This window comes from Somniosus microcephalus, chromosome 3 (assembly GCF_052327205.1).
Source record: "Somniosus microcephalus isolate GS21.2 chromosome 3, FLI_Smic_1.0, whole genome shotgun sequence".
NCBI lineage: Eukaryota > Metazoa > Chordata > Chondrichthyes > Squaliformes > Somniosidae > Somniosus > Somniosus microcephalus.
In genome coordinates, this window is record NC_140989.1 from 335160696 (window position 1) to 335186018 (window position 25323).

Sequence of the window (25323 nt, forward strand, 5' to 3'; positions counted from 1 at the left end):
CCAGTACAGCGCCAGTGATAAATGAGGTGAACACTATTAAATGAAAAGTTCCTGGCCAAGAAATTCATTTGCCGCTGAAAACTGTCGCAGGGATCGCAATGCACTAGCAACCTGCGCCCGTTCGGACTGCAGGCAGCATGCGAACTTCATGCTTGCTCATGTCCATGATTGTGGCGTTCAGCCCAGCGCTGAAGGCACTGCTGAGTGGCTGAATGCTCAGCAGAGGGCCCAAGTTCGTGCGAGGCTAGCACCAATTAAAGCTAGCCTGCACTACTTAAAGGCAACCTGCAACTCTTAAAGGGGAGATGCATTCTGCCTACAGCAGATCATTGAACTGGCTGGGGAAGACAGTGGAAAGGAACTATTAACGATGGCACAACAGGGAAGAGAGCATGCAACGAGGTTCTCTGATGCAGCACTGGAGGCCTTGGTGCAGGAGGTCAATAGGAGGAGAGGGGTCCTCTTTCCACAGGGGGCCAGGAGGCCCTCCAGGCAACAGTGCAAAGTGGAGTGGGAGCAGATAGCTACTGTGGTGAATGTCAGCAGTGTAGCTTGAGGACATGGACGCAGTGCAGGAAGAAATTTAATGACCTCACACAATTGGTCAAGATAAGTGAATTCATCTTCAAATGCCACATTCCACAAAATGCACCACAAGCCTCACACGCTGCTCATTTCAAATCACCACACCCCCATCACTCACCTACCAATAATCTCAACTCATACCTCACATTCACATGCTCCATCTCACCCTCACACACTTACCACTGCTGCAAGCCTCACTCCCACATCTCGCACGCACTGTCAGCTATTCAACCAGGACAGGCACATCACCCAAACACATTGCACCACACTCACTGATACACTTCCCTTTCTCTTGCAGGAAAAAGTGCCACATAACCAGCGCCATCAGAACCTAACTGGCGGGTCCCAGCTCACCTGCAGCAGCTCACTCCCATGGAGGAGATAGTGCTGGCTATTACTGGGAGGGGCATAGCTGAGCCCGTGGCCAATGGCGAGGCCGAAAGAGTATAAGATGCTGGTATCCTCATATGTTATCCTCCTTCTCACAATCTCCTCTGACTTACAAGCTGCACATAGTGTAAGCATGCACCTCTTGCTTTCCACCCCCCCTCCCCTCACCACAACCCTACCCTTGTGCCTTCCTCATTTCAGAGACTCAAGAAATCCAACCTGCCCAGAGAGAGGTTCAAGAAGTGGGAGAGGAGAGTGATGAAGAAGAAGAAACACTGTCGCTCGATCTGACACTCACAGCCACCAGCTCAGATACTGGAACTGCACGGAGTTTAGAGGGTAGCTTAGAGGCAGGATCTGCACTTGGTGAGTCACTGGGCACGAGTGGGCTACAGCCAGGGCGAGGGGAAAGGGTAGCGCAGGTGCCAGCTCCACGGAGGGCGAGGTCCCACACGAGTTCTGCTGCAGAGGACTCAGATGAGGACTTCGATGGAACGGCCTACAGAAGGTGGTGATGGGTATGCACAACAAAATGCTTGGTGCATTGGCAGGCCTGCCAGAAAGCCTGAGTGCAATGTCAAGGAGCATGGAGGAGTCTGGCACCAACCTTAAAAAGAGGTTTGCAAAGAGCGTGGAGCCCATCCTTTCCAGCATGGAAAGGGTGGACAGATCCATTAGCGCACTTGTGGACCCAACCATCATGCAGCGTCTGATGGCCGATGTCTCAGCTTCCATTGCAGCACAAGCAGAAGCCACCCTATGTCGGAGTGCTGCAGTGGAAGCTCAGAATTCTGTCATGCAAGCTGATGCGCTATCAATTACTCATAAAAGACTGAGAGTTAAGAGAGTAACTAAAGGCTTTTATTAACAAAAGAATGAAGGTCTGCCTCGAGTGGTCGACCGGTCCAGAAATACAAAGGGCTGGGGAGCAGTCACCTTTATACTAGGACTTGTGGGAGGAGTCAGCCGAGGCATGTCCAGGCATGTACACAGTGGAATACAAACAGTGGTTTACCACATTCACCCCTTGTTTAAAATTGAGTCCGGCGGGGTGAAGTGTATTAAAAGTTAGTGTATTGGAGTCTCTCCGGAGGTCTTGTCTGCCGCTGTGATCGGCGTGGCGACGGCAGGGGTAGTGGAGCTTCCGGCGTCGAGTCCTGCGTAGGCTGTGGCACAGGCGTGTCGTCCTCGTAGATGTCGAGCGGGTCGCGGGGCCCAGGCCTGCCGTCTGCTGGGACTGGATATCGGATCGTGGGGGGGGGGGGGTGGTAATGAGTAGTGGGTTACTGCGGCCCCCGAGGGTGCAAGGTCTCTTATGGAGACTGTGTCCTCCCGCCCGTCCGGGTATGCAATGTAAGCATACTGGGGGTTGGCGTGGAGGAGGTCGACCCTCTCGACCAGGGGGTCCGTTTTATGGGTCCTCACGTGTCTTCTCAGTAGGACCGGCCCTGGGGACGTCAGCCATGGCGGTAGCGATGTCCCCGATGTGGACTTCCTTGGGAAGACAAACATTTTCTCATGAGGGGTGGCGTTAGTGGCAGTGCAGAGCAGTGACCGAATAGAGTGGAGCGCATCGGGGAGCACATCCTGCCAGCGGGAGGTTGGAAGGCCCCTAGACTTTAAGGCTAGCAGGGCGGCCTTCCAAACTGTCGCATTTTCTCTTTCCACCTGTCCGTTCCCCCGGGGGTTGTAACTGGTGGTCCTGCTTGTGGCAATACCCCTAGTTAGCAGGTACTGACGGAGTTCGTCGCTCATAAACGATGAGCCCCGGTCGCTATGGATATAGCTGGGGAAACCGAACAGGGTGAAGAGGTCGTTCAGACATTTAATGACCGTGGCACTGGTCATGTCCGGGCAGGGGATGGCGAACGGGAAACGGGAGTACTCATCAATAATATTGAGGAAGTACACATTGCGGTCGGAGGAGGGGAGAGGCCCTTTAAAATCAACGCTCAGGCGCTCGAAGGGGCGAGTGGCTTTTATCAGGTGGGCCCTGTCTGGTCTATAAAAGTGCGGTTTGCACTCAGCGCAGACTTGGCAGTTCCTGGTCATGGTCCTGACCTCCTCAATAGAGTAAGGCAGGTTGCGGGCCTTGATGAAGTGGAAGAACCTGGTGACCCCCGGGTGGCAGAGGTCATTGTGGAGGGCCCGCAGTCTAATCGATCTGCGCGCTGGCGCAGGTGCCACGCGATAGCGCATCCGGGGGTTCATTGAGCTTCCCGGGCCGGTACAAGATCTCGTAGTTGTAGGTGGAAAGTTCGATTCTCCACCTCAAGATCTTGTCATTTTTGATTTTGCCCCTCTGCTTGTTGTTAAACATAAAAGCAACTGAACGCTGGTCAGTGAGCAGGGTAAATCGTTTTCCGGCCAGGTAGTGCCTCCAATGACGCACAGCCTCCACAATCGCCTGGGCCTCCTTCTCAACAGCGGAGTGTCTGGTCTCCGGGCCTTGGAGGGTTCGTGAAAAGAAGGCCACGGGTCTCCCCGCCTGATTGAGGGTAGCGGCCAGGGCAAAGTCGGACGCGTCGCTTTCCACCTGGAAGGGGATGGATTCGTCCACTGCGTGCATGGTGGCTTTGGCAATGTCCTCCTTGATACGGTGGAAGGCTAAGCAGGCCTCTGCCGTCAAGGGAAAAGAGGTGGACTTGATCAGCGGACGGGCCTTGTCCGCATAGTAGGGGACCCACTGGGCGTAATAGGAGAAAAACCCTAGGCACCTCTTCAGGGCCTTGAGGCAGTGGGAGTTCCATAAGGGGACGCATCCGGTCGGGGTCGGGGCCGATGACTCCGTGTTCCACAACACAGCCAAGGATGGCGAGGCGGTTTGTGCGGAATATGCACTTCTCCTTGTTATATGTCAGGTTCAGGAGTTGGGCGGTGCGGAGGAATTTTTCGAGGTTTGCGTCATGGTCCTGCAAGTCACGGCCGCAGATGGTCACATTGTCCAGATATGGGAAAGTGGCCTGCAACGCATTTTGATCTACCATCCGGTCCATCTCCCTTTGGAAGACGGAGACCCCGTTGGTGACGCCAAAGGGAACCCTAAGGAAGTGATAGAGGCGGCCGTTTGCCTCAAAGGCGGTATACTGGCGGTCCTCAGGGCGGATAGGGAGCTGGTGGTACGCTGATTTCAGGTCAATGGTCGAGAAGACGCGGTACTGCGCAATCTGGTTGACCATATCAGCTATGCGGGGGAGTGGGTAGGCGTCCAGCAGGGTGTAGCGATTTATTGTCTGGCTGTAGTCGATGACCAGGCGCTGCTTCTCGCCGGTCTTAACGACCACAACCTGGGCTCGCCAGGGGCTGGTGCTGCCCTCAATAATCCCTTCCTTCAGGAGCCGCTCCACTTCGGTTTTAAAGAAAACCCTGTCCCCGGCACTGTATCGCCTGCTCTTTGTGGCGATGGGCTTACAGTCGGGGGTGAGGTTAGCAAACAGTGGGGGGGGGTGACTCTGAGTGTGGAGAGGTTGCACCTGGTGCGCGGCGGGCAATTTGGAAGCTGCTGGCTGCGGACTGTGAGTGGGGGTAGGGGTCCACCGTACGCCATCGTAACACTTTTAAGGTGGCACTGAAAATCTAACCCCAGCAGGACGGCAGCGCAGAGGTCGGGCAGGACCAGAAGTTTAAAATGATCGTACACAGTCCCGTCTACTACGAGTGTCACCACGCAGTAGCCGCCGATGTCCGCCGACTGGGACTCGGAGGCCATAGAAATCCGCTGGTGCGCAGGCAGGACTGGGAGAGAGCAACGCCGCACCGTGTCGGGGTGGATGAAGCTCTCCGTGCTCCCAGAGTCAAAAAGGCAGATTGTATCGTGACCATTTACCTTAATGTCCATTGTGGAACTGGCCAGCTGGTGCGGTCTCGCTTGGTCCAGTGTAACGGATGCCAGCGTAGGGGTCGGTGTGTCGCTGCGGGTATCAGATGAGGCGGTGTTGGGGGCCTGCTGCGTTCCGGCTGTCGTCCAAGATGGCGGCGTCCATGATCCCCATGTGGCTGGAGGCGTCCAAAATGGCTGCTGTACCGGTGGTTCGCACATGGCCTGGGAGGCCCAAGATGGCGGCCCGCATGGCCCACACGCGGCGCTGCTGGGGTTCGGGGTGGTTTTGGCCCTGCAGACGCTAGCGTAGTGTCCCTTCTTCCCGCAGCCCGAGCAGATTGCGTTTTTCGCCGGGCAGCGCGCTCTGGGGTGTTTTGCCTGGCCACAGAAGTAGCATTTCTGGCCTTGGGGCACTGCTGTCTGGCCTTGGGACACTGCTGCGGTAGTTGGGCCGTTGCTGGGGTGTGGCTGGGGTGGCACGGCGCTATGAGGCGGTCCTACCGTGTCCCAGGCTGTCATTCCCCGCGGCGTCCACGGTGCAGAGGAGTAGGCATCCATGCCCCGGTAGGCTGCATCCAATGATAGTGCGAGTTCAGAGGCCTTGTTGAGGTCGAGGTCACTCTGCTCCAACAGTCGCTGTCGGGTGTAATTGGATCTGTAGCCCGCTACAAAAGCGTCCCGGATAAGTTCCTCTGTGTACACGGCGGCCTTTACATCCTTACAACCACAGGCCCGGCCAAGCACAGACAGTGCCTGAAGGTATTCCACGGTCAATTCCCCAGGTTGTTGTTTACGACTCCCCAGAAGGTGCCTGGCGTACACTTCGTTCACTGGGCGCGTGTACTGGTCCTTGAGGAGCTTGATAGCGTCCGCGTACGAGGTCGCGTCTTGGATGACCGAGTACACTCGGTGGTTCACTTTGGAGGTCAGGACATCCAGTTTGTCCTCGTCCGATTTGATTGCTGCGGAGGCGGTCAGGAATTTTTCGAAACACTTAAGCCAGTGAGTAAACTTGGTGGATGAGTCCGCCTCCCGATGATCTAAGTCCAGGCATGCTGGTGTGAGGATCTTCTCCATTATAAAAATTTTGTTAATAAAATTGATGCGCTATCAATTACTCATAAAAGACTGAGAGTTAAGAGAGTAACTAAAGGCTTTTATTAACAAAAGAATGAAGGTCTGCCTCGAGTGGTCGACCGGTCCAGAAATACAAAGGGCTGGGGAGCAGTCACCTTTATACTAGGACTTGTGGGAGGAGTCAGCCGAGGCATGTCCAGGCATGTACACAGTGGAATACAAACAGTGGTTTACCACACAAGCTCAGACTGTTCTCGTGTAGACTCAGCTTGCTTAGGGTGACCATATTTTCTAAACCAAATCCGGGGACACACAGGGTGGGAACACAGCAAAGTAGCCAGAAAATGTAGGTTGCACAGCGTAGCGAGGCAACATGTTTTAGCAGCCTGTATTTTAACAGTTGCACATATACACTGCAAATGCAAAACAAATGTGCATATAATTACCGTGGATGTGACGTCACACTATTGAAGCACTTTCAGACACCGTTTATAAATAATACAGTAACACTTTTCAGTCCATTTTGACCTGAAACACTGATTATGTCTAATGGAATGACATGCATCTATTCCAATGACTATGACTCTAGTCTATTCAGGGATGAGTTTCGTGAACCGGGGACTCTTCCGGGGACATTGCTTGCCCGGGTACACAGTACCTCATCTGGGGACTGTCCCCAGAAAACAGGGACGTATGGTCACTCTAAGCTTGCTGCCAAGCAAGCTCATACTGCTGCCACCGTGGCTGAGTTTACCCGTGTAGAAAGGAGCTTTGCAGGGTGTCACAGCAGGCCAGCAATCTGTTCTCCAACAGATTACTAGGAATGCTGACACGCCGCACCGGGGGAGTGGCAGTGGCTCTGTGGAGCAAGAACCTGCTGTCCTCTCTCAGGATGATAGCATTCATCCTCCCACCACTGCCACTCCGCCAGTGCCCTTGCTGTTGCCCATCAGCCAGCCCAGGCTGCTGCCGCCCATGCCAAGGTGGTGCAGTCCACAGTCAGGACTTCTAGGCCCAGAGGTGCTCAAGATTGTCCTGCAAGGCCATCTGCAGTCTCGCCCACTGAAAGTCAGTAGCCTTCCACCAGCCATGCTGCAGCCACTCACTGGGGTAGCACTTCGTAAGAGCACTAGGACAGGCAAAGGCACACGGAAGACAGGCACTAAGGGAATGAACAAGCATGATTAGTTGACTTGGTTATGTAATATTGGATGGATTGATGTATAAAGTTGGAAAGGAATGTTTCTTTTTGTGGTGGCTTTTATAAGAACATATGAAATAAGAGCAGGAGTAGGCAATACGGCCCCTCGAGCCTGCTCCGTAATACGGCCCCTCGAGCCTGCTCCGCCATTCAATAAGATCATGGTTGATCATCGACCTCAACTCCACTTTCCCGCCCGATCGCCATATCCCTTGATTCTCCTAGAGTCCAAAAATCTATCTATCTCAGCCAAGACTCAGCATGCACAGCCCTCTGGGGCAGAGAATTCCAAAGATTCACAACCCTCTGAGTGAAGAAATTCCTCCTCATCTGAGTCTTAAATGGCTTACCCCTTATCCTGAGACTATGCCCCCGAGTTCTAGACTCTCCAGCCAGGGAAAACAACCTCTCAGCATCTACCCTGTCAATCCCATTCAGAATCTTGTATGTTTAAATGAGATTGCCTCTCATTCTTATAAACTCCAGAGAGTATGGGCCCATTCTACACAATCTCTCATCATAGGACAGCCCTTTCATCCCAGGAATCAATCGAGTGAACCTTCGTTGCATCACCTCCAAGGCAAGTATATCGTTCCTTAGATAAGGAGACCAAAAATGTGCACAGTACTCCAGGTGTGGTCTCACCAAGGCCCTGTACAATTGTAGCAAGACTTCCTTACTCTTATACTCCAACCCCCTTGCAATAAAGGCCAACATGTCATTTGCCTTCCTTATTGCTTGCTGTACCTGCATGCTAGCTTTCTGTGTTTCATGCATGAGGGCATCCAAATCGCTCTGAACACCAACATTTGAAAGTTTCTCACCATTTAAAAAATATTCTGTTTTTCTATTCTTCCTACCAAAGTGAATAACCTCACATTTCCCTACATTATACTCCATCTGCCACCTTACTGCCCGCTCACTTAGTCTATCTATATCCCTTTGTAGACTCTTTGGGCAGGATTGTCATTGGGCCACGGAGGCGGGCTTGGAGGCTTGTGGGGGTTTAAAAATCGCAAAATTGGGAGGCACGAACCCATCCCGCCCCCAACCCACCTCCATGCAAGTTTCAAAGAGGCGGATACCCAACCTGTGCTGGGAGCCGCCTCCCCAAGGCGGGAAGGGGATTAGTGCCAATTAACTGCCTGTTAACAGGTAGTTAACAGGCAATTTTTAGCCTAATCCCTATTTCTATCCCTGAAGTGTGGGATTCTCGACGGCTCCAAACCACGCCAAGTTAGTGAGGCGGACCGTCGGGCTGAAGGGTTCGAGAGGTCCGGTGTTCAGGTGAGTGATGGGTGCAGGAGTTCAGAGGTAAGTGTGTTTGGTGTGTGTAAAGTGTTTAAAGAAGTTTTACTTACATTTACTTACCTTTACAGCCTTCCTTCCTTCAGGTCTCGAGAGTCCCTCAGCTCACCGGCACAGAAAGCAGAATGGCCGCGAGCTGTCAAAATCTGCAGCATTCTTCTTTCTGTTCTGGAGAGATTTCTAAATCAGTCTGAGAGGAAGGAATTAACTTAGAGTACAGATTGTCAGTGTTCAAAGAGCTGTCAAACGCTGATATTTCATCTGTCAAAAGTTCTTGACAGATGAAATGTCAATCTGTGACGTCACCTGTTGCCAGGTGGCCCTTAATTGGCCTGCTGAGCCCGTTGGGCAGGCTCAATCAAGTGAAAATCGAGTGGGTTGGCCACAACTCGATGGAGACAACTCCAAAGGTTGTAGTCCCGCCTCCTACACGCCTCCGGTATCAAAATCCAGTCCTTTGTGTTTTCCTCACAGCTTACTGTCCCACCTAGCTTTGTATCATCAGCAAACTTGGATACGTTACACTCGGTCCCTTCATCGAGGTCATTAATATAGATTGTAAATAGCTGAGGCCCCAACACTGATCCTTGCGGTACCCCACTAGTTACAGCCTGCCAACCTGAAAAAGATCAGTTTATCCCTACTCTGTGTTTTCTGTCCGTTAACCAATCCTCTATCCGTGCTACTATATTACCCCCAAACCCATAAGCCCTAATCTTGCATAATAGCCTTTTATGTGGCACCTTATCGAATGCCTTTTGGAAATCCAAATATACTACATCCACTGGTTCCCCTTTATCTACCTTGCTAGTTACATCCTCAAGAAACTCAAATAAATTTGTCAAACACGATTTCCCTTTCATACCATGTTGACTCTGCCTAATCATGTTATGATTTGCTAAGTGACTTGACACCATTTCCTTAACAATGGATTCCAACATTTTCCCAATGACTGATGTCAGGCTTACAGGCCTTTAGTTCCCCGTTTTTTTCTCTCCCTCCTTTCTTGAATAGCGGTGTTACATTTGCGACCTTCCAATCCACTGGAACCATCCAGAATCTAGGGAAATTTGGAAGACCAAAACCAATGCATCCACTATCTCTTCAGCCACCTCTTTTAGAACCCTAGGATGTAGGTCGTCAGGTTATTGTAGCATTGTGGCCAAGAGGATGCTGTGATGGTCAGTAACAGAGGGAAGGTAAGGTGTGGGACTATTGCTGAATGTGAAATTGGGGTTGCGTTCTCTCGTACCACAGTCAGATGAGTCGATCACGGACAGCTCGGGCAGAAAGGAGCAGTCTGGGTTGCCTCCTCCCTTCTGCTTCCTCCTCCTCCGCTGGTCGCCGTATGCTTGGTGTCAAGGATTGGGCCCCCGTGATGGCGAGGTTGTGGAGCATGCAGCAGACCACGCGTTCTGTTGAGTACTGCAGGGCTCTTCCAGAGCGGTAGCATTGTTTAAGGACGCCGACAGTCTGCTCTATCAGATTCTGTGTGGCAGCATGGCTCTCAATGTACGCATGCTGTCCATGTGTGGTTGGGTTGCGGAGTGGAGTCATGAGCCAGGTGGTCAGCAGATAGCCCTCGTCGCCCAGTAGCCACTCTCTGGTTTGCCTTGGTGGTGCAAAGACTGAGGAACAGCGGACTGGCGCAGAATGAAAGCATCATGACTGCTGCCAGGATACCGGGCATTCACCATCATGATGTGCTGAGCATGGTCGCACACCAACTGCACAGTGAGTGATAACCTTTGCGGTTGCGGTACATCTCAGCATTTAGATGTGGTGCCCGCAAAGCCACGCGCGTGCAATCGATGGGGCCCTGCACCATGGCGAAGCCCACTATCCTGGCAAAGCCACGTGGTCGCTCCGCCTGCTTCTCTCTGGCCAGAGAGACGACAATGAAGTCCCCTCTCCTGGAATAAAGAGCCTGTCACCTCTTTTATGCAGCAGTGGACGGCGAACTGGGAGATGTTACAGATGTTGCCTGCTCCAGCTGGGAAGGATCCCGAAGCGAAGAAATTCAGGGCCACGGTCACCTTCACAGCCACTGGCAGCGCTGTCCTTGCCCTAGTGTGAGGCTGCAGGTTTGGTTTAAAAAGGTGGCAGAGTTCCGAGAGCACCTCCTTCGTAAACCGCAGACACCTCAGGTGGGTAAGGCCTCCTGCTGAGAGCCCTGCTCCCCCTCCCTCTGCGAGCAGCTTATCCTCTTCTTCGCTGCCTCTACTCCATCTCCCAGCTTGTCCTATTCTTCATCTCCCTGTCATGCTGTAGGTCAAGGGGGTTGAGAACTGCAGCACCCATGACTGGGAGCAAGTGGTCTGATCAGAATCCTTGAAGTCAGAATCAAGGCCTTCTCCACTTAAAAGCACCACTCCCTGTCACCAAACAATGGGCGCTACACAATCGAATTGTTAGTCTCCCCCCACCCCTCCCCTGGAACAAACCCACTGTTGGAAATAGCTGACCTACTGGTGAGCTTGTGGAATTTTTTTTTTAATCATTACCAGCTTAGTCAACAAGAGCACACTGCACTGACATATAAGGACGTGATTACTGCCAACGAAGTTGAAGTAGCTGCTCATGTGCAATTTCAGTGTTTTTTTGGTTGTTTTGGTTGAATTTTATTAAAAATCAATTCTGGGGAAGGGCAGCATCGAAGGGGTTCATTTTTTTTGACAGCTGTTTAAAAAAGTGGTTTGGGTTTCACTCCGTAAACACCTTTCACCTCTTGCTAGAGATTTAGTACCTCGTAAACAGTGAAAGATTACATTAGAAGTTATTGCGGTGGGGGGGGGGGGGATTTTTGTTTGCCATGGCAACATGCAAGACCCAGCAAATCAACATAACCTATTGGGGTGGTGAAGTCAGGCCTCCGATGTTCTGATTAGCTAGCAGCCTCCAGGACCAACCATTTTAGAGCCGCTATAGGTTGTTTCCGATGCCAATCATTGGATCTTGACAGCTGATTAAATAGTTGCAGATGCGCAGAACGATTCTGCACAGCTTCCGGTTCGTTGGCAGCAGTCAATCTGGACATATAATGCCTGCTTTCCTACTTCAGTTGGGAAGGATTCAAACATGTAGTTCCGGGAAAGAATGGCACGGATTTGGGAAGCGACAACACGTTCAAGGACTTGAGAGGAAAGGGAGGTTGGGTGATAGTTTGCAAGGACGGAGGGGTCAAGAGTTGTATTTTTAGGGAGAGGAGTGATGACGGCAGATTTGAAGGAGAGGGGGACAGTACCTGAGGAGAAAGAACCGTTACCCTGGGATGAGAGGGCTGTCCTACGATGAGAGATTGTGTAGAATGGGCCTATACTCTCGAGTTTAGAAGAATGAGAGGTGATCTCATTGAAACATACAAGATTCTGAAGGGGATTGACAGGGTAGATGCTGAGAGGTTGTTTCCCCTGGCTGGAGTGTCTAGAACTAGGGGGCATAGTCTCAGGATAAGGGGTAGGCCATTTAAGACTGAGATGAGGAGGAATTTCTTCAATCAGAGGGTTGTAATCTTTGGAATTCTCTGCCCCAGAGGGCTGTGCATGCTGAGTCTTTGAGTATATTCAAGGCTGAGATCGATAGATTTTTGGACTCTAGGGGAATCAAGGGATATGGAGATCGGGCGGGAAAGTGGAGTGGAGGTCGATGGTCAGTCATGATCTTATTGGATGGCGGAGCAGGCTCAAGGGGCCGTATGGTTTACTCCTGCTCCTATTTCTTATGTTCTTATGTCTTATGTCTTAACAATATCTTATGTCTTATGTTCTTATTTCTTAACAATATCAGCTAACGTGAGAGCCAGGTTCCAACAGTGCGCAATGGCAAGAGAGCATATCTGGCGCAGGGCAGTAAGTATGGGACTAACATTTCTTTTCTGATTTTCTTCCCTCTTTTCCTCACCTTTCCTGATGGTATGACTCATGCCGGAGTATGTTCTATGTTTGTCAACAGCCAGCTTGACTGATCCTCTGCCAAGTAGGCTTTATTCATGTGGGAGTTTGCACAAAGTTGCCAAGCTATTGAGCGTGCCCCACTTTTAATCGCTCCACCATTGGTGGCCGTGCTTTCAGCTGCCTAAGCTCCGGAATTCCCTCCCTAAACCTCTCTGCCTCTCTTTCCTCCTTTAAAACGCTCCTAAAAACCTCTCTCTTTCATCTGCCCTAACATCTCCTTATGTGGCTCGGTGTCAAATTTTGTTTTGTAACACTCCTGCGAAGCGCCTTGGGACGTTTTACTACAATTAAAGGCGCTATATAAGTATTTCTTTATATAGTTAAATATAAATATAGTTTCAGATTTAAATAGTGCAGATAAATTCAGAAACTACTGAATTAAAAACAAAAGCTGCTGTTAATGTGCAGCAGGTTAATCAGCATTATTTAGCATCTAAAAGGAGAAAAGTCACCAGAACTGATTTTGAAGACTCCCACCCAAAATGCTGACCTGTCTTTCTCTTTCAGATGCTGACTGATACGCTGTGCATTTTCTGCTTTTACTTCAGATGAAAAATGCCAGAATCTCACTTGTAGTTGTATTTAAATCAAACTGTTTGTTAGAGTATCCCAGTGGAGGCCCAACCTATTTTCTATGAAGGCCGTGCAAGCACACTCTCATTGCTGGAAGAAACAGAGTACACGTGCACTGAAACACTTTACTGAACTTCACACCCAACATTAGAAAATCCTGTAAAAAATCCCTTTCCATTCTGGGACACACTACTGTTGTTACAGCTACAGGAGTTGACATGAAAACAGCATTGGATTTTTAAAAAATCTGATGAGTATTGTGCATGTACAGGAGCTGTAAAATACAAGAGCAGAATGAACTGCTCCTTTTTACACAAAATATGCACGTCCAAGGATTGATATTAATACATAAACTGAACATCTCACGGCAAAATCAACAGAACGAAAACAGATTATCACACTGCTGTTTGTGGGAGCTTGCGGTGTGCAAATTGGCTGCCGTTTCCTACATTACAACAGTGGCTACACTTCAAAAAGTACTTCCTTGGCTGTAAAGCGCTTTGGGACGTCCGGTGGTCGTGAAAGGCGCTATATAAATGCAAGTCTTTCTTTCTTAAAAGTGAACATTTTGCATATAAACTAGTGTGTCCAGCACACGTACAGAAATGTGTGTACACATGCCGTAAGGAGCAAATTACTTCTTGTATTATAGGTGTTCAGAGATACAACATATAGCACTAGACCAGAATTCAGTGCTCCCTTTCACTCACTGTGTACTGCAGACCCACCATCATTTTCTTTTGCGAGATTTGTTTATTTAACAGGACCAGCATTTGCTGGGAGCATTAAACTAAACACGCATATATTTACAACAGCCGAAGGCTACAACACGCAGGGCTGAGTTTGAATGTTTGCAAATTCAAGGGAAAACGGATTGGAAGTGTTGGAACTAATGTTAACGTTTTTGATTTGACAATCTTTTTCTTTATTTTTATCCTTAAATAATTGAAGAGAAATATAAACCTGCACACAAGAGTCATTTAAATCAGTTTATATTCTACTCACGAGTTACTCAGTGCCGATGTTTCACGTTAACATTCTCCTGCCGTCCGTCCGTCCGTCCCTCCCTCCCTCCTTTCCCGGGAGTCCCAAAACGAGCGGCAGCCTCTGGAGATAACATTACTCTCTGACCACAGCGGCAATCATGCGGCCAGTTGTGGCGGAGTTGGGTTAAACCTGACCGGAATGTAAACGCAGAGTGTCAGGGTCAGTGCGAATGCCTGCACTCCGCTCCTGAATGATCCGCAGTCAGTGTAAACTCGGCACAGCCAGCACAGCCCTCCTATACACCAACAAAAGGGCACACTTATACATGTTATACATGTGACAACCATGTGATAATCATACACTAATCCAAAAATTCTTCAACTTTAAAATCCCCCAACTATCCCTGAAGAATAGAGCGCCAGATGGGATGGGGGGAGGGCGAGAATGAGACAGAAAGGCAAAGCATACTGAATGCTGCAGAGCTGACACTGTGGAGTGTTAATAATAGTCGGTTACTTATTCCAAAGCTCTTTAAACATTTAAAGAAAGTCTTGCTTTTATATTGCGCCTTTCACGACCATCAGACCTCCCAAAGCACTTCACAGCCAATGAAGTACTTTTTGAAGGGTAGTCACTGTTGTAATGTAGGAAACGCGGCAGCCAATTTGTGCACAGCAATCTCCCACAAACAGCAATGTGATAATGACCAGATAATCTGTTTTTTTAGTGATGTTGATTGAGGGATATATATTGGCCAGGGCACCGAGGATAACTCCCCCGCTCTTTTTCGAAATAGTGCCATGGGATCTTTTACATCCACCTGAGAGGGCAGACGGGACCTCAGTTTAACGTCTCATCCGAAAGACGGTTGAAAGACAATCTGAGGGATCCGACTGTAAAGCGTGCCTGTGGTCGTTGTGTAGCAATCATTCCTGATTTCATCATGTTAATGATGATTATATAATCCCTCATAACCCAATGCCATAATTTGTTTTTGCAGGGCAGACCTCTGTAAGCTACTGAAAACTAACTTCCATTGTGGTCCGGTGGACTAGGTCATACCTCTAATCCATATGTTAAGGCATAAGACAACTAACCAACTAGATGTACTATCACATTCAGTAAGGTAGAAAAAAGCAAGCAAGCTGAGGCCACAGTAGATGAAGATGCCAAAGGGCAGACATTCTAAATCATGCTTAATTTATCAAGTCGCAGCCACTCAAACCATCACAATAAACTATAAGACAGACCTCGGCTTCTGCCACAATTCCCATTTGGTTCATAGAATCATACAGCACAAAAGGAGGCCATTTGGCCCATTGTGCCTATGCCGGCTCTGACTCGCCAATCAAAATTATAAATTTTTGAGCCAAAATGCTCGTTTTAGGGCAGTACTGAAAGCTGCTTCCGTAACTGTCCCACATGAATATAGTCTACTTGGCAGGGTGTCAGACAGCTGGCTGTAGACAAGCAAAGAACATACTCCAGCATGAGTCACACCTTCAGGAAAAAAAGAGAAGGAAATTGGGAAAGAAACAATGTCAATCCCATACTTACTGCAATTAAAAGATGCAAAAAAAGTTGTTTGATATGCAGTCAACTGAGAGAGAATTTTGGTATCAAGATGATATTCAAATTACGTGGGCTTTGAAGAATAATGATTCGAGTTTACAACAACATCTTGTATTTATATAGCATCTTTAACATAGTGAAACATCCCAAGGTGCTTCACAGGGGCGTTAGAATACAAAATTTGACACCGAGCCACATAAGGATAAAATAAAATACCCAAATATCAAGAATGGTTTCTGTTGCAGTTAGGTGCCAAGAGCAAATGAACCTTCAGTGACCCAGAAAGTATTGTTCACACCTTATCTAGGTATTAGAAAGAGTTAATATCTTAATTGTCTGACCACTGAAAAGACTCTGCTTGATTTTCAAATAAACCTGCTTCAACATCAAAGACAGACATATAATATACTTGGGAATTGGAAAGACAGGTGGCAGATTAATTTTAATATAGGGAAATGCAAAGAGCTTCACACGGGACAAAAAAATCCAGGAAGGGACTATCACTTAAATGGAAAGAAAATAGCGTGCATGGAAAGTGAAAGAGAACAGGTGTACCTGATTGACAATAAATTGAAGCTACAGCAACAATGCTCGGTCCTTCCGCGACCGGAGGGCACCGGAGGGACTGGAGTGCATCATCTCTACTGCAAATGGAATTTTAATTTAATTTAAGTTTCCTTTAAAGTTTTTTGTTAATTTAGTCTTTATTGGTTGCGCTCCTTTAAAAAGGGGGCACATGCTTAACTTTAAACAGGCAACAGCCCGTGATCAAGAAAGAGTCAACAATGCTCGGTCACAGCAAAGGGAATCAGATGTTGGGATGTATTAAAAGGTTCACATGGAGCCGAAATAGTGAGGCAATCCTGAGACTTTATAAATCATTCCTGCAACCCCAGTTAGAATATTGTTTACAGTTCTGGTTGCCACAGTACAAAAAGGATATTGTAGCTGTTGGAGGAATACTGATGAGAGCAACCAGTATGAATGAGGGGATGCAGGGATTGGATTATGAGGAGCGATTATGTAACTTGGGCATGTTGTCACTGGAAAAGAGAAGGTTCGGAGGTGATGTGATTGCTGTTTTTGGGATTCTAAAGGGACTAGATAATGTAGAGCATAAAGAGCCGTTTCACCTTGGCCAGATCAATCAAACCAGAGGACACAACCTGCGCTCGAATGGGGGAAAAGTCAACACCAATCTGCGGAAACAACATTTTTGCGTGCGAGTGGTCAATCCATGGAACATGCTCTCGAGGGAGACAGTGGAGGCAGTTAATACTGATTCATTCAAAATGCAAATACATTTATTTCAGAAAATAACTATTTGGGATACAGTAAATAAGTAACTTGAGACATGACATGTGGTAAGTATAGCATGCTTGCAAGCTCTTATCGTTGTATCATGCGACTACCAGGATGGAAGGCAGCGAACTAGATGAACTTGGTCTTTATTTCATTTAGCAATTCCTATGTTCCTATGGGACAGCAGCCCTGGGGTCCTCAGTTTCCTACTCAGCATTGCTTATTCCATATGAGGTGGCTAAATGGGGCTCTGTTGAGCAATTCATCAGAGACTCTGAATATACTCAAAGGACCCAATAGGATTTTACATAGAATTACAACAGGTCATTCGGCCCAACCAGTCTGTGCTGGTGTTTATATCCCACACAAGTCTCCTCCCAGTCTTTCTACCTCATCTCAGCCTTTCCGCATTATCTTTCTATTCCCTTTTCTCTCATATACTCGTCCAGTTTCCTTTTGAAAGCATCGAAATTACTTGCCTCAACCACCTCCTGTGGTAGCGAGTTCCACATTCTAACCACTGAGTAAAGACATTTCTCATTATTTCCCTATTGGATTTATTAGTAACTATCTTGTATTTATGGCCACTAGTTTTGGATTCTCCCACAAGTGGAAGCATTCTCTCCCCATCTACCATGTCCAACCCATTCATAATTTTAAAGACCTCTGTTGGATCCGTGGTTCAGTGGATATGCTGTTATTAAATAATCACACAGATGCTGTACATTAACAATAAACAGGTCTTTACTAGACGAGGGTAGTCTCAAGACTGGGGGTACAGAGGCATGCGCAAAGCTTATATACAGGTGTGGTCACTGCCGGTACTACAGTATACAGGAGCTGTAAAAGTAGTTCTGACTTAAAAGGCACATACACTACAATTCCTCCCCTTTTAGATTAGTAGTACCCCTAATATTCAAATAACAATTAACATTTCAACATGTACATTAAACAACAAAAGATCATTTATAGATTCAGTCTTTGGGGCGGCTTCCTGACCCTTTCAGGATAGCGCCTTTCTGGAGGTTCTTGTTCTTGGTGCAGAGGCGATTCTGACCCCTTTTCATCGGGTAGTTCATCGGGTTCCACTGCTACGGGGTCTGAGGTAGATGCTACCAGCATGTCGGGTTCATCCCCAGGTACTCGAGACATGGGGTTGACGCGTTCCTGTGACGCTAAGATCTGATCGACGTGGCGTCTCACAATGTTCTCCCCGACATCCACTGTGTACATTAATGGCCCCTGCCTTGTACATATCGTTCCGGGTTGCCATTTCTCTGTTCGATAGTCACGGGCCAAGACTGGTTGTCCTACATTGAAGCTCCTTGTCGGCTTCTCATTGATGTGCTGGAATTATTTGTCCTCAACATTTCTTCGCACATTTGGTCTGAGCAAGTCCAGACGAGATCTCAACCTTCAGTTAAAGAACATCATGGCCGGGGTCTGGTTGGTAACTGCATGTGTCGCGTTTCGGTAGGCGAATAAGAAATTGTCCATCTTATGCTGTAGTGGAATTTCATCGTCGCACATGGCCTTTATCACCTTCTTAAAGGTTTGTACGAACCTCTCAGCCAATCCATTTGTGGCTGGATGATACGGGGCGGATGTGTAATGCCTTACCCCATTCCTTCTCATAAATTTTTGGAACTCGTCGGACACAAACTGTGGTCCATTATCAGAGCAAATCTGCTCTGGCAAACCATTTCTGGCAAATATGGTCCGTAGGACTGCAATCGTTTTCTCTGTAGTGGTTGAAGACATTTTTATCACCTCAGGCCACTTTGAATGAGCATCCACTGCTATTAAGAACATTGAGTCCATGAATGGACCAGCGAAATCAATATGCACCCGTTGCCATGGAGAGGAGGGCCACTCCCATGGGTGTAGAGGGGCATGTGGTGGTGCATTTTGGACCTTCTGGCATCCTAAGCAGCTTAGTTAGGTCTTCGATTTGTTGATCGATTCCCGGCCACCACACATAAGCCCTAGCAAGGCTTTTCATTTTCACTCCCCCCAGATGACCTTCATGTAGCTCATTTAGCACTCTCCCCCTTAACTTGGGTGGAATCGCCACTCTGGATCCACACATCACTGTCCCCTGGCATACTGACAGCTGTTCTCTTCTGGGTGAGAATGCTGGCAACAGTGAGTCGCCATGAGTTGGCCATCCCCTCACCGTCAATTCATATACCCGAGACAGCGTCGGATCATTGCGGGTCTCCTTCTCTATATCCGCGTTCGTTACTGGCAATCGTTCAATTATTGACGAATAAAATATCTCGATAGGGTCCACTGCTGGTGCTTCCTCCACAGTAGGCAGTGGCAGGCGCGATAGCCCATCAGCGTTCCCATGCTGTTTCGTGCCTTTATATTCTATTTCATATTGATTCGCCCCTAGAAACAGGGACCATCTTTGTAACCGCTGTGTAGTCATCACTGGAACGCACTTCTTAGGATTAAAGATGGAGACAAGTGGTTGGTGGTCAGTCAGCAAGGTGAACTTCTGCCCATGCAGATAGTGGTTGAATTTTTTTACTCTCCATACTAGGCTGAGGGCCTCCCTGTCAATCTGGGCGTAGTTGCGCTCGGCTGAGGTTAGTGACCGAGACGTAAAGGCTACTGGCCTCTCCAACCCGTCTGGGAATTTGTGCGACAGCACCACTCCAATACCATAGGGTGATGCATCACATGCCAAACGAATTGGTAGTGCTGGGTTGAAATGGGCCAACACCTCTTTTGATGTGATCAATTCTTTACACTTCTGGAAAGCTCGTCTACGTTCGTCATCCCACTTCCATGGTACCCCTGTTTGCAGTAGGGTGTTCAGTGGGTGTAATACCGTAGACAAATTTGGTAAGAACGTGTGGTAGTCATTTACCAGCCCGAGGAACGACCTCAGTTGTGACACATTTTCCGGTGCTGGAGCCTTGACTACTGCCTCAATCTTTTCAGGGGACTTATGTAACCCCTCTTCATTGATGACGTAGCCACAATACGAGATCTGTTTCTGGAAAAACTTGCACTTGTGGCGATTAGCTCGTAGCCCATACTCCTTTAATCTGGTGAGCACCTTCTCCAAGTTGGCGAGGTGATCACCGTCATTTTCGCCCGTGACCAAGATGTCGTCCAAATAACACCGAGTCCCTGAATCCCTTGCAGGACCTGATCCATCGCCCTTTGCCAGATAGCCGGAGCCGAGGCTACTCCAAACACCAGCCAGTTGTATTGATAGAGACCTTTATGAGTGTTGATCGTAAGGTATTGTTTCGAAGCTTCTTCTACCTCCATTTGCAAGTACGCCTGGGCTAGATCAATTTTGGTGACGCGTTTACCTCCAGATAGCAAGGCGAAAATATCCTCAATTCGTGGAAGCGGATATTGTACCATGTGAAGGACTGGGTTCAACGTCACCTTAAAATCCCCACAGATGTGGACCTTCTTTGGTTCCCCAGGCGTATTACTCAACGACCTCTTCATTACAGGAACGATGGGTGTAGCCCACTCGCTCCAGTCCACTTTGGACAATACTCCTGAACGTTCCAACCCTTCCAGCTCTGCTTCAATAGCTGGTCTGATCGCATAAGGCACTGGTCTGGCCTTCAGAAACTTTGGGCTTGCATTTTCCTCTATTTTAATCGTTGCTGTTATTCCTTTTAGTGTTCCTAGTCCCTCCTGGACCACTTCTTTTGCGTCAGTTAGCATTTTTGACAGTCGTCCAGGTGTGACGTCGTCATCCTTTTTGGCCTCAACCTTCAGTGCCTGTATGGAATGCCAATCTAATTGTATCTTCCGGATCCATTCATGTCCTAGCAGTGGTGGTCCTCCCTCTGGCAATACATATATATCCATTTTAGGTATTTCCTGGCCTTTATATGTCACTTTCACTCTTATTTTTCCTTTGGGGTAGACTTTTTGCCCCGTATACGTCTTCAAGACAATCTCTGTAGCTTTCAAGGGTATGTGTGAAAATAGCCGCTTGTAGTCTCTTTGATTTATGACCGTTAGCGCTGACCCTGTGTCCAATTCCATTTTCACTTGGACTCCGTCTATCTTGAGTGTAACCCAGATAGTCTGGTGATCCTCCATTTCTGTTACCTTATGTAGTTTCAGACAACCCAGCTCCTTGATTCCGGAGTCTGTGTCACTTTTCTGTTCGTCTGAACCACTGTCCATCACCTGGTGTACCTTTTTGTACTTCTCCTGTGGAGATTTCTTACTGTTGGTTTTCTTCCCGGACCTGCAGACTCTTGCTATGTGTCCTGTTTTCCCACACTGTCTGCACACTTGGTCCTTGAACCAACAATCTTTCTGGTCATGTGTTGTTCTGCCGCAGCGATAGCACTTCCCTGTTCCATAGGACATTTCATTGGTGCCATATTCTTGCGGTCTCCGTTGTATCTCTGCAGCACCCCTTGCGGCTGCTTCGTGTGATACTGCCATACTGAAAGCCTTGTCCAGCATAAGATCCTTTTCTGATAGAAGCCGTTTCTGGGTTCCTTCACTTTGTAGCCCACACACAAACTTGTCCCTTAACGTATCTGCTAGTCCCGCTCCAAACTGGCAGTGTTTCGATAGCTTGCGCAGTTCCGTTAGGTACTCAGCATTGCTTTCGTCTTTGTGTTGGTTCCTTTTATGGAACTTAAATTGTTCTGCTATCAGCAGCGGTGTGGGGTTTAAGTGGTCCTGTAGGTTTTCTACTATGCTTTCAAAATTCTTGCTTACCGGCTTCTCTGGGGTTATTAGATTTCGCAGTAACCCATAAGTTTTTGCACCCATGGAATTTAACAGAACCAGTGCTTTATTAGCATCTGGCACTTCATTCGCCCTGCAGTACACCTCAATGCGTTCCACATGTCGCCCAATCTTCGACTTCATTGTCGAACGTAGAGATACTGCCACTCTTCGGCATCCTTGGGTGTGAGTTAACTGTCAAAAATGGCACCTCCCGCGCTTCCCCTTCTTCTCCGCTGGCACAAAATGGCGTCTCCCGCGCTTTCCTTCCTTCCCGCGCTCGCCCTTCTTCTCCGCTGCGGCTTCTAAAAATGGCGTCTCCCGCGCTCCCCTTTCTTCGCCCCGCAGACCCTGTTCAGCCCGTGAGCCCTGGCTGTGCTCTGCGCGTTCTTTTTATATTTTTCGACGCCGCTCAGTCGAGAACCCGGCTGTTTCTCTACCCTCTCTCTCTCCGGTTTGTTTTCTTTTTCTCGACGCCGCTCGGTGTTCAACCCCCGTCTGCGCCCTGCGCTCTTCACCCTCTGTCTTACCCCGTCGACGCTGCTCGGCTTTCTCTCTGCCGTCGGTCGGCTCCAGCCGCCGCTGCTCGGGAAGGGTCTACGCTGGACCTGTCGTCGGTCTCTTGCTGCTCGTCGTGGCTGGGGAACCAAGCCCGGCTCTCCACAGCCTCCCCTGCGAAGTTCAATCTCTGCCTGACTGCTGGGCGGTTGCTCGTGGTCGACGCCCGTGTTCCTGGCCTCGACTATTTTTTTTTTTATGTTGCAGGTAGATTCGAATCGACACTCATCGCCACTGTTGGATCCGTGGTTCAGTGGATATGCTGTTATTAAATAATCACACGGATGCTGTACATTAACAATAAACAGGCCTTTACTGGAGGAGGGTAGTCTCAAGACTGGGGGTACAGAGGCATGCGCAAAGCTTATATACAGGTGTGGTCACTGCCGGTACTACAGTATACAGGAGCTGTAAAAGTAGTTCTGACTTAAAGGCACATACACTACAACCTCTATCAGGTCACCTCCAAGTCTCTTTCCTAAAGAAAAAAGCCCCAACCTGTTCAATCTTTCCCGATAGCTGTAATCTCTCAGTTCTGGTAGCATCCCTGCAAAACTTCTTTAAGATTTTCGATTCTTATGTTAAAACAATTCATATATTGTGCAAGTCAAATATTATACTGTTAGCTTATTTCTACCCTTTTCTGCTTCTGTGTAATTATGTACCTTAGTTGTAAACAAAACCTGATGGTCTGACCTGGTATTTCTCACCTTTCAGCGGGGAAGGAGTGTGGGGTCTCCAGTGTGTTGCATCAGAATAAAAAAGTAATTTTAGTCTGGTATGCTATTCCACTCATGACAGGTATAAGGGTGCAAGTTTCAGTCAAAGGAGATTTGGTCTGCTTATGGAAACTTCTGCAGTGAGCACAAGTCAATAGTGTTAGGCAAAAGCCCAAACCATAACAGCAACAACAGAACTAGGCTGCTGGCAATGAGAGAAACACAGAACTAAAGAGCTTCCTCCGAATAAGCCTGTTGCACAATGGAGTGGAAAGCATTGCATGACTACCAAAGGGACTAAATGTTTAATAGGAGTGTTTCCCAGGTGATTTTCCCTCAGGGGATGAGATGGCCAATTGCTACTTGTACTTAAGAGTTTGAACAGTTGATGTAGTGGCGCTTCTTAGTTTCCAAACAGGCAGCCACTGAGCTGTGGGGTTTTTAACAACGAGTAGACGCGTGTCGAAATAAAACGTTCCCAAACGTAGCTTTGTCTTTTAAACTGTTTACTATAACACTTAACAAAAGGAATTACAAAACAAACACGTATAAACGAACACGGTCAAAAACTGTACTGCTCCAAACCTCACAGCTTCTGCCTCCTTCAACCACGTGCAGTTTAAACTGTAAAATGGCTGCACCCATGTGTGGCTTAGGGACTGTTCCATTGTGGCAAGAATGAAGGGGGTGTCTCGGACTATACTACTGGAGCAAGAACATAGGGGGTTTCCTAATACAATAAGTCGGTCAGGTAAATTAACTGTATTATGCCATTTAACCACTATTTTAAAGTATTTTCTTAAGCTTTTATGGCTCTTACATTCCGGCCCCTAATTGACTAGGCACATGAAGCATATCAATTACTCAAACATTAAGAGTCATAAACTAATGAGTTCAACATATTTACAATATAAAAGTGTCCACTTTTTTCGTTCGGGAACCTTTCACGCTGCTTCTTGTAGCAGGCAGAGCTTTGTGATCGGTCTTTCCAGGGTACTGGTCTTGGTTTGCAAACAAACGCGACGAACGACGCCTCTGGAGTCTGGCATGGTCTTAATTATTTTTCCCATCAACCAAGAATTTCTAGGGGCTGAATCATCCACAATTAAGACAATGTCTCCGACAATGAAGTTCCTCTTTATTTTGGACCATTTTTGACGCTCCTGTAGCAGAGGTAAGTATTCTCTTGTCCATCTGGTCCAGAAAAGGTCTGACATATACTGAACTTGCCTCCACTTCCGACGGGCATACAGATCTTCCTTTTTGAAGACTTCCGGGGGCATGGCTGGCTGTGTTTTCAACAACAACAGGTGGTTCGGAGTCAGGGCTTCGAGGTCATTGGGATCATCTGATGTCTTAGTTATCGGTCGGTCATTAATGATGGCTTCGACCTCGCACAGAACGGTTTGGAGTCCCTCGTCGTCAAGTGCTTGCTGCTTCAGTACAGAACTGAGTAGTTTTCTTACGGTGCGTATCTGTCTTTCCCAGACACCTCCGTGGTGGGATGCAGCCGGAGGATTGAAGATCCACTTAATTCCTGTTTGCATCATGGCTTCCTGTATTTTAAGCTGATTCCAACCTTCAATAGCTTCCCGTAGTTCTCTCTCCGCTCCGACGAAATTAGTGCCATTATCAGAACGCATAATGGACACCTGTCCTCTTCTACAGACAAAGCGCCGCAAGGCGTTAATACAGGAATCAGTGTCAAGCGTGTGTGCCACCTCAATATGAACAGCTCTGATGGTCAAACGAGTGAAAAGCACACCATATCTCTTGACAAGGCTCCGTCCTCGCTTTACCTCGAAAGGCCCGAAATAGTCCACCCCTACGTTTGTAAATGGGGGCTTGTCTGGTAACAAACGGTCTTCAGGCAGGTCTGCCATTTTCTGCTCCCCAGCTCTAGCGTGTAACCGTCTGCAAGCGATGCATTCAGAGAGTATTTTTCTTATTACGGAATTAGCTCCTGGAATCCAGTATCTTTGTCTTAGCTTCGCAAGCACGTGATTCCTCCCACTGTGTCCAATATTCTGGTGTATATGCTGAAGAATGAGGGTAGCAACCCGGAGGTCCTTAGAAAGGATAGCAGGATGCTTGGCCTCCTCTGGCATAGCAGATTTGTTTAGTCTCCCTCCCACCCTCAGTACTCCATCTTGCAGTGTAGGGTCCAGCTTGTAGATATGACTACCTTTCTTGATTGGAGTATTTCGCTGTAGAGCTTCGATTTCTTCTGGGTATCTTTGTCTTTGACTGAAGCGAACTATCTCCTTCTCAGCCTTGGCCAGATCCTCCACAGTCAATGAATTCTTGCCCAATGTGGTCTTGTGATGATGCGTATACTGCTGTAGAAGCATTCTCTGCTTATCAGGGTTACTTTCAGACTGACTGATAGTGGCTCGGTACTCCTTTCTCTTACCGCTCAGGTGTAGCAGCAACTCTTTCAACCTTAGAAACCATGCAACTGCTTTCCTCAACTGGTGCCATCCTGAGAAATGGTTAACAAGCTTGTTCACGGTGTCAAAGTTCTCTTTCGTATTTATGAGATTTACT

General features: G+C 48.1%; 1 protein-coding gene across 3 annotated transcripts in view; it reads right to left on the reverse strand.

The window, feature by feature from the left end:
* The window catches only part of st3gal3a (ST3 beta-galactoside alpha-2,3-sialyltransferase 3a), a 723997-nt gene that overhangs the window by 669464 nt on the left and 29210 nt on the right, over positions 1 to 25323 (reverse strand). The window contains exon 1 of one of the 3 annotated variants that reach the window (XM_085983190.1): positions 13913 to 14156. The exons of the other annotated variants lie outside the window; for them this stretch is intronic. The gene's annotated coding sequence lies outside the window, so the exon portion shown is untranslated. Of the gene's footprint in view, positions 1 to 13912; positions 14157 to 25323 lie in introns of those variants that run through there. 3 annotated transcript variants of the gene reach the window in all.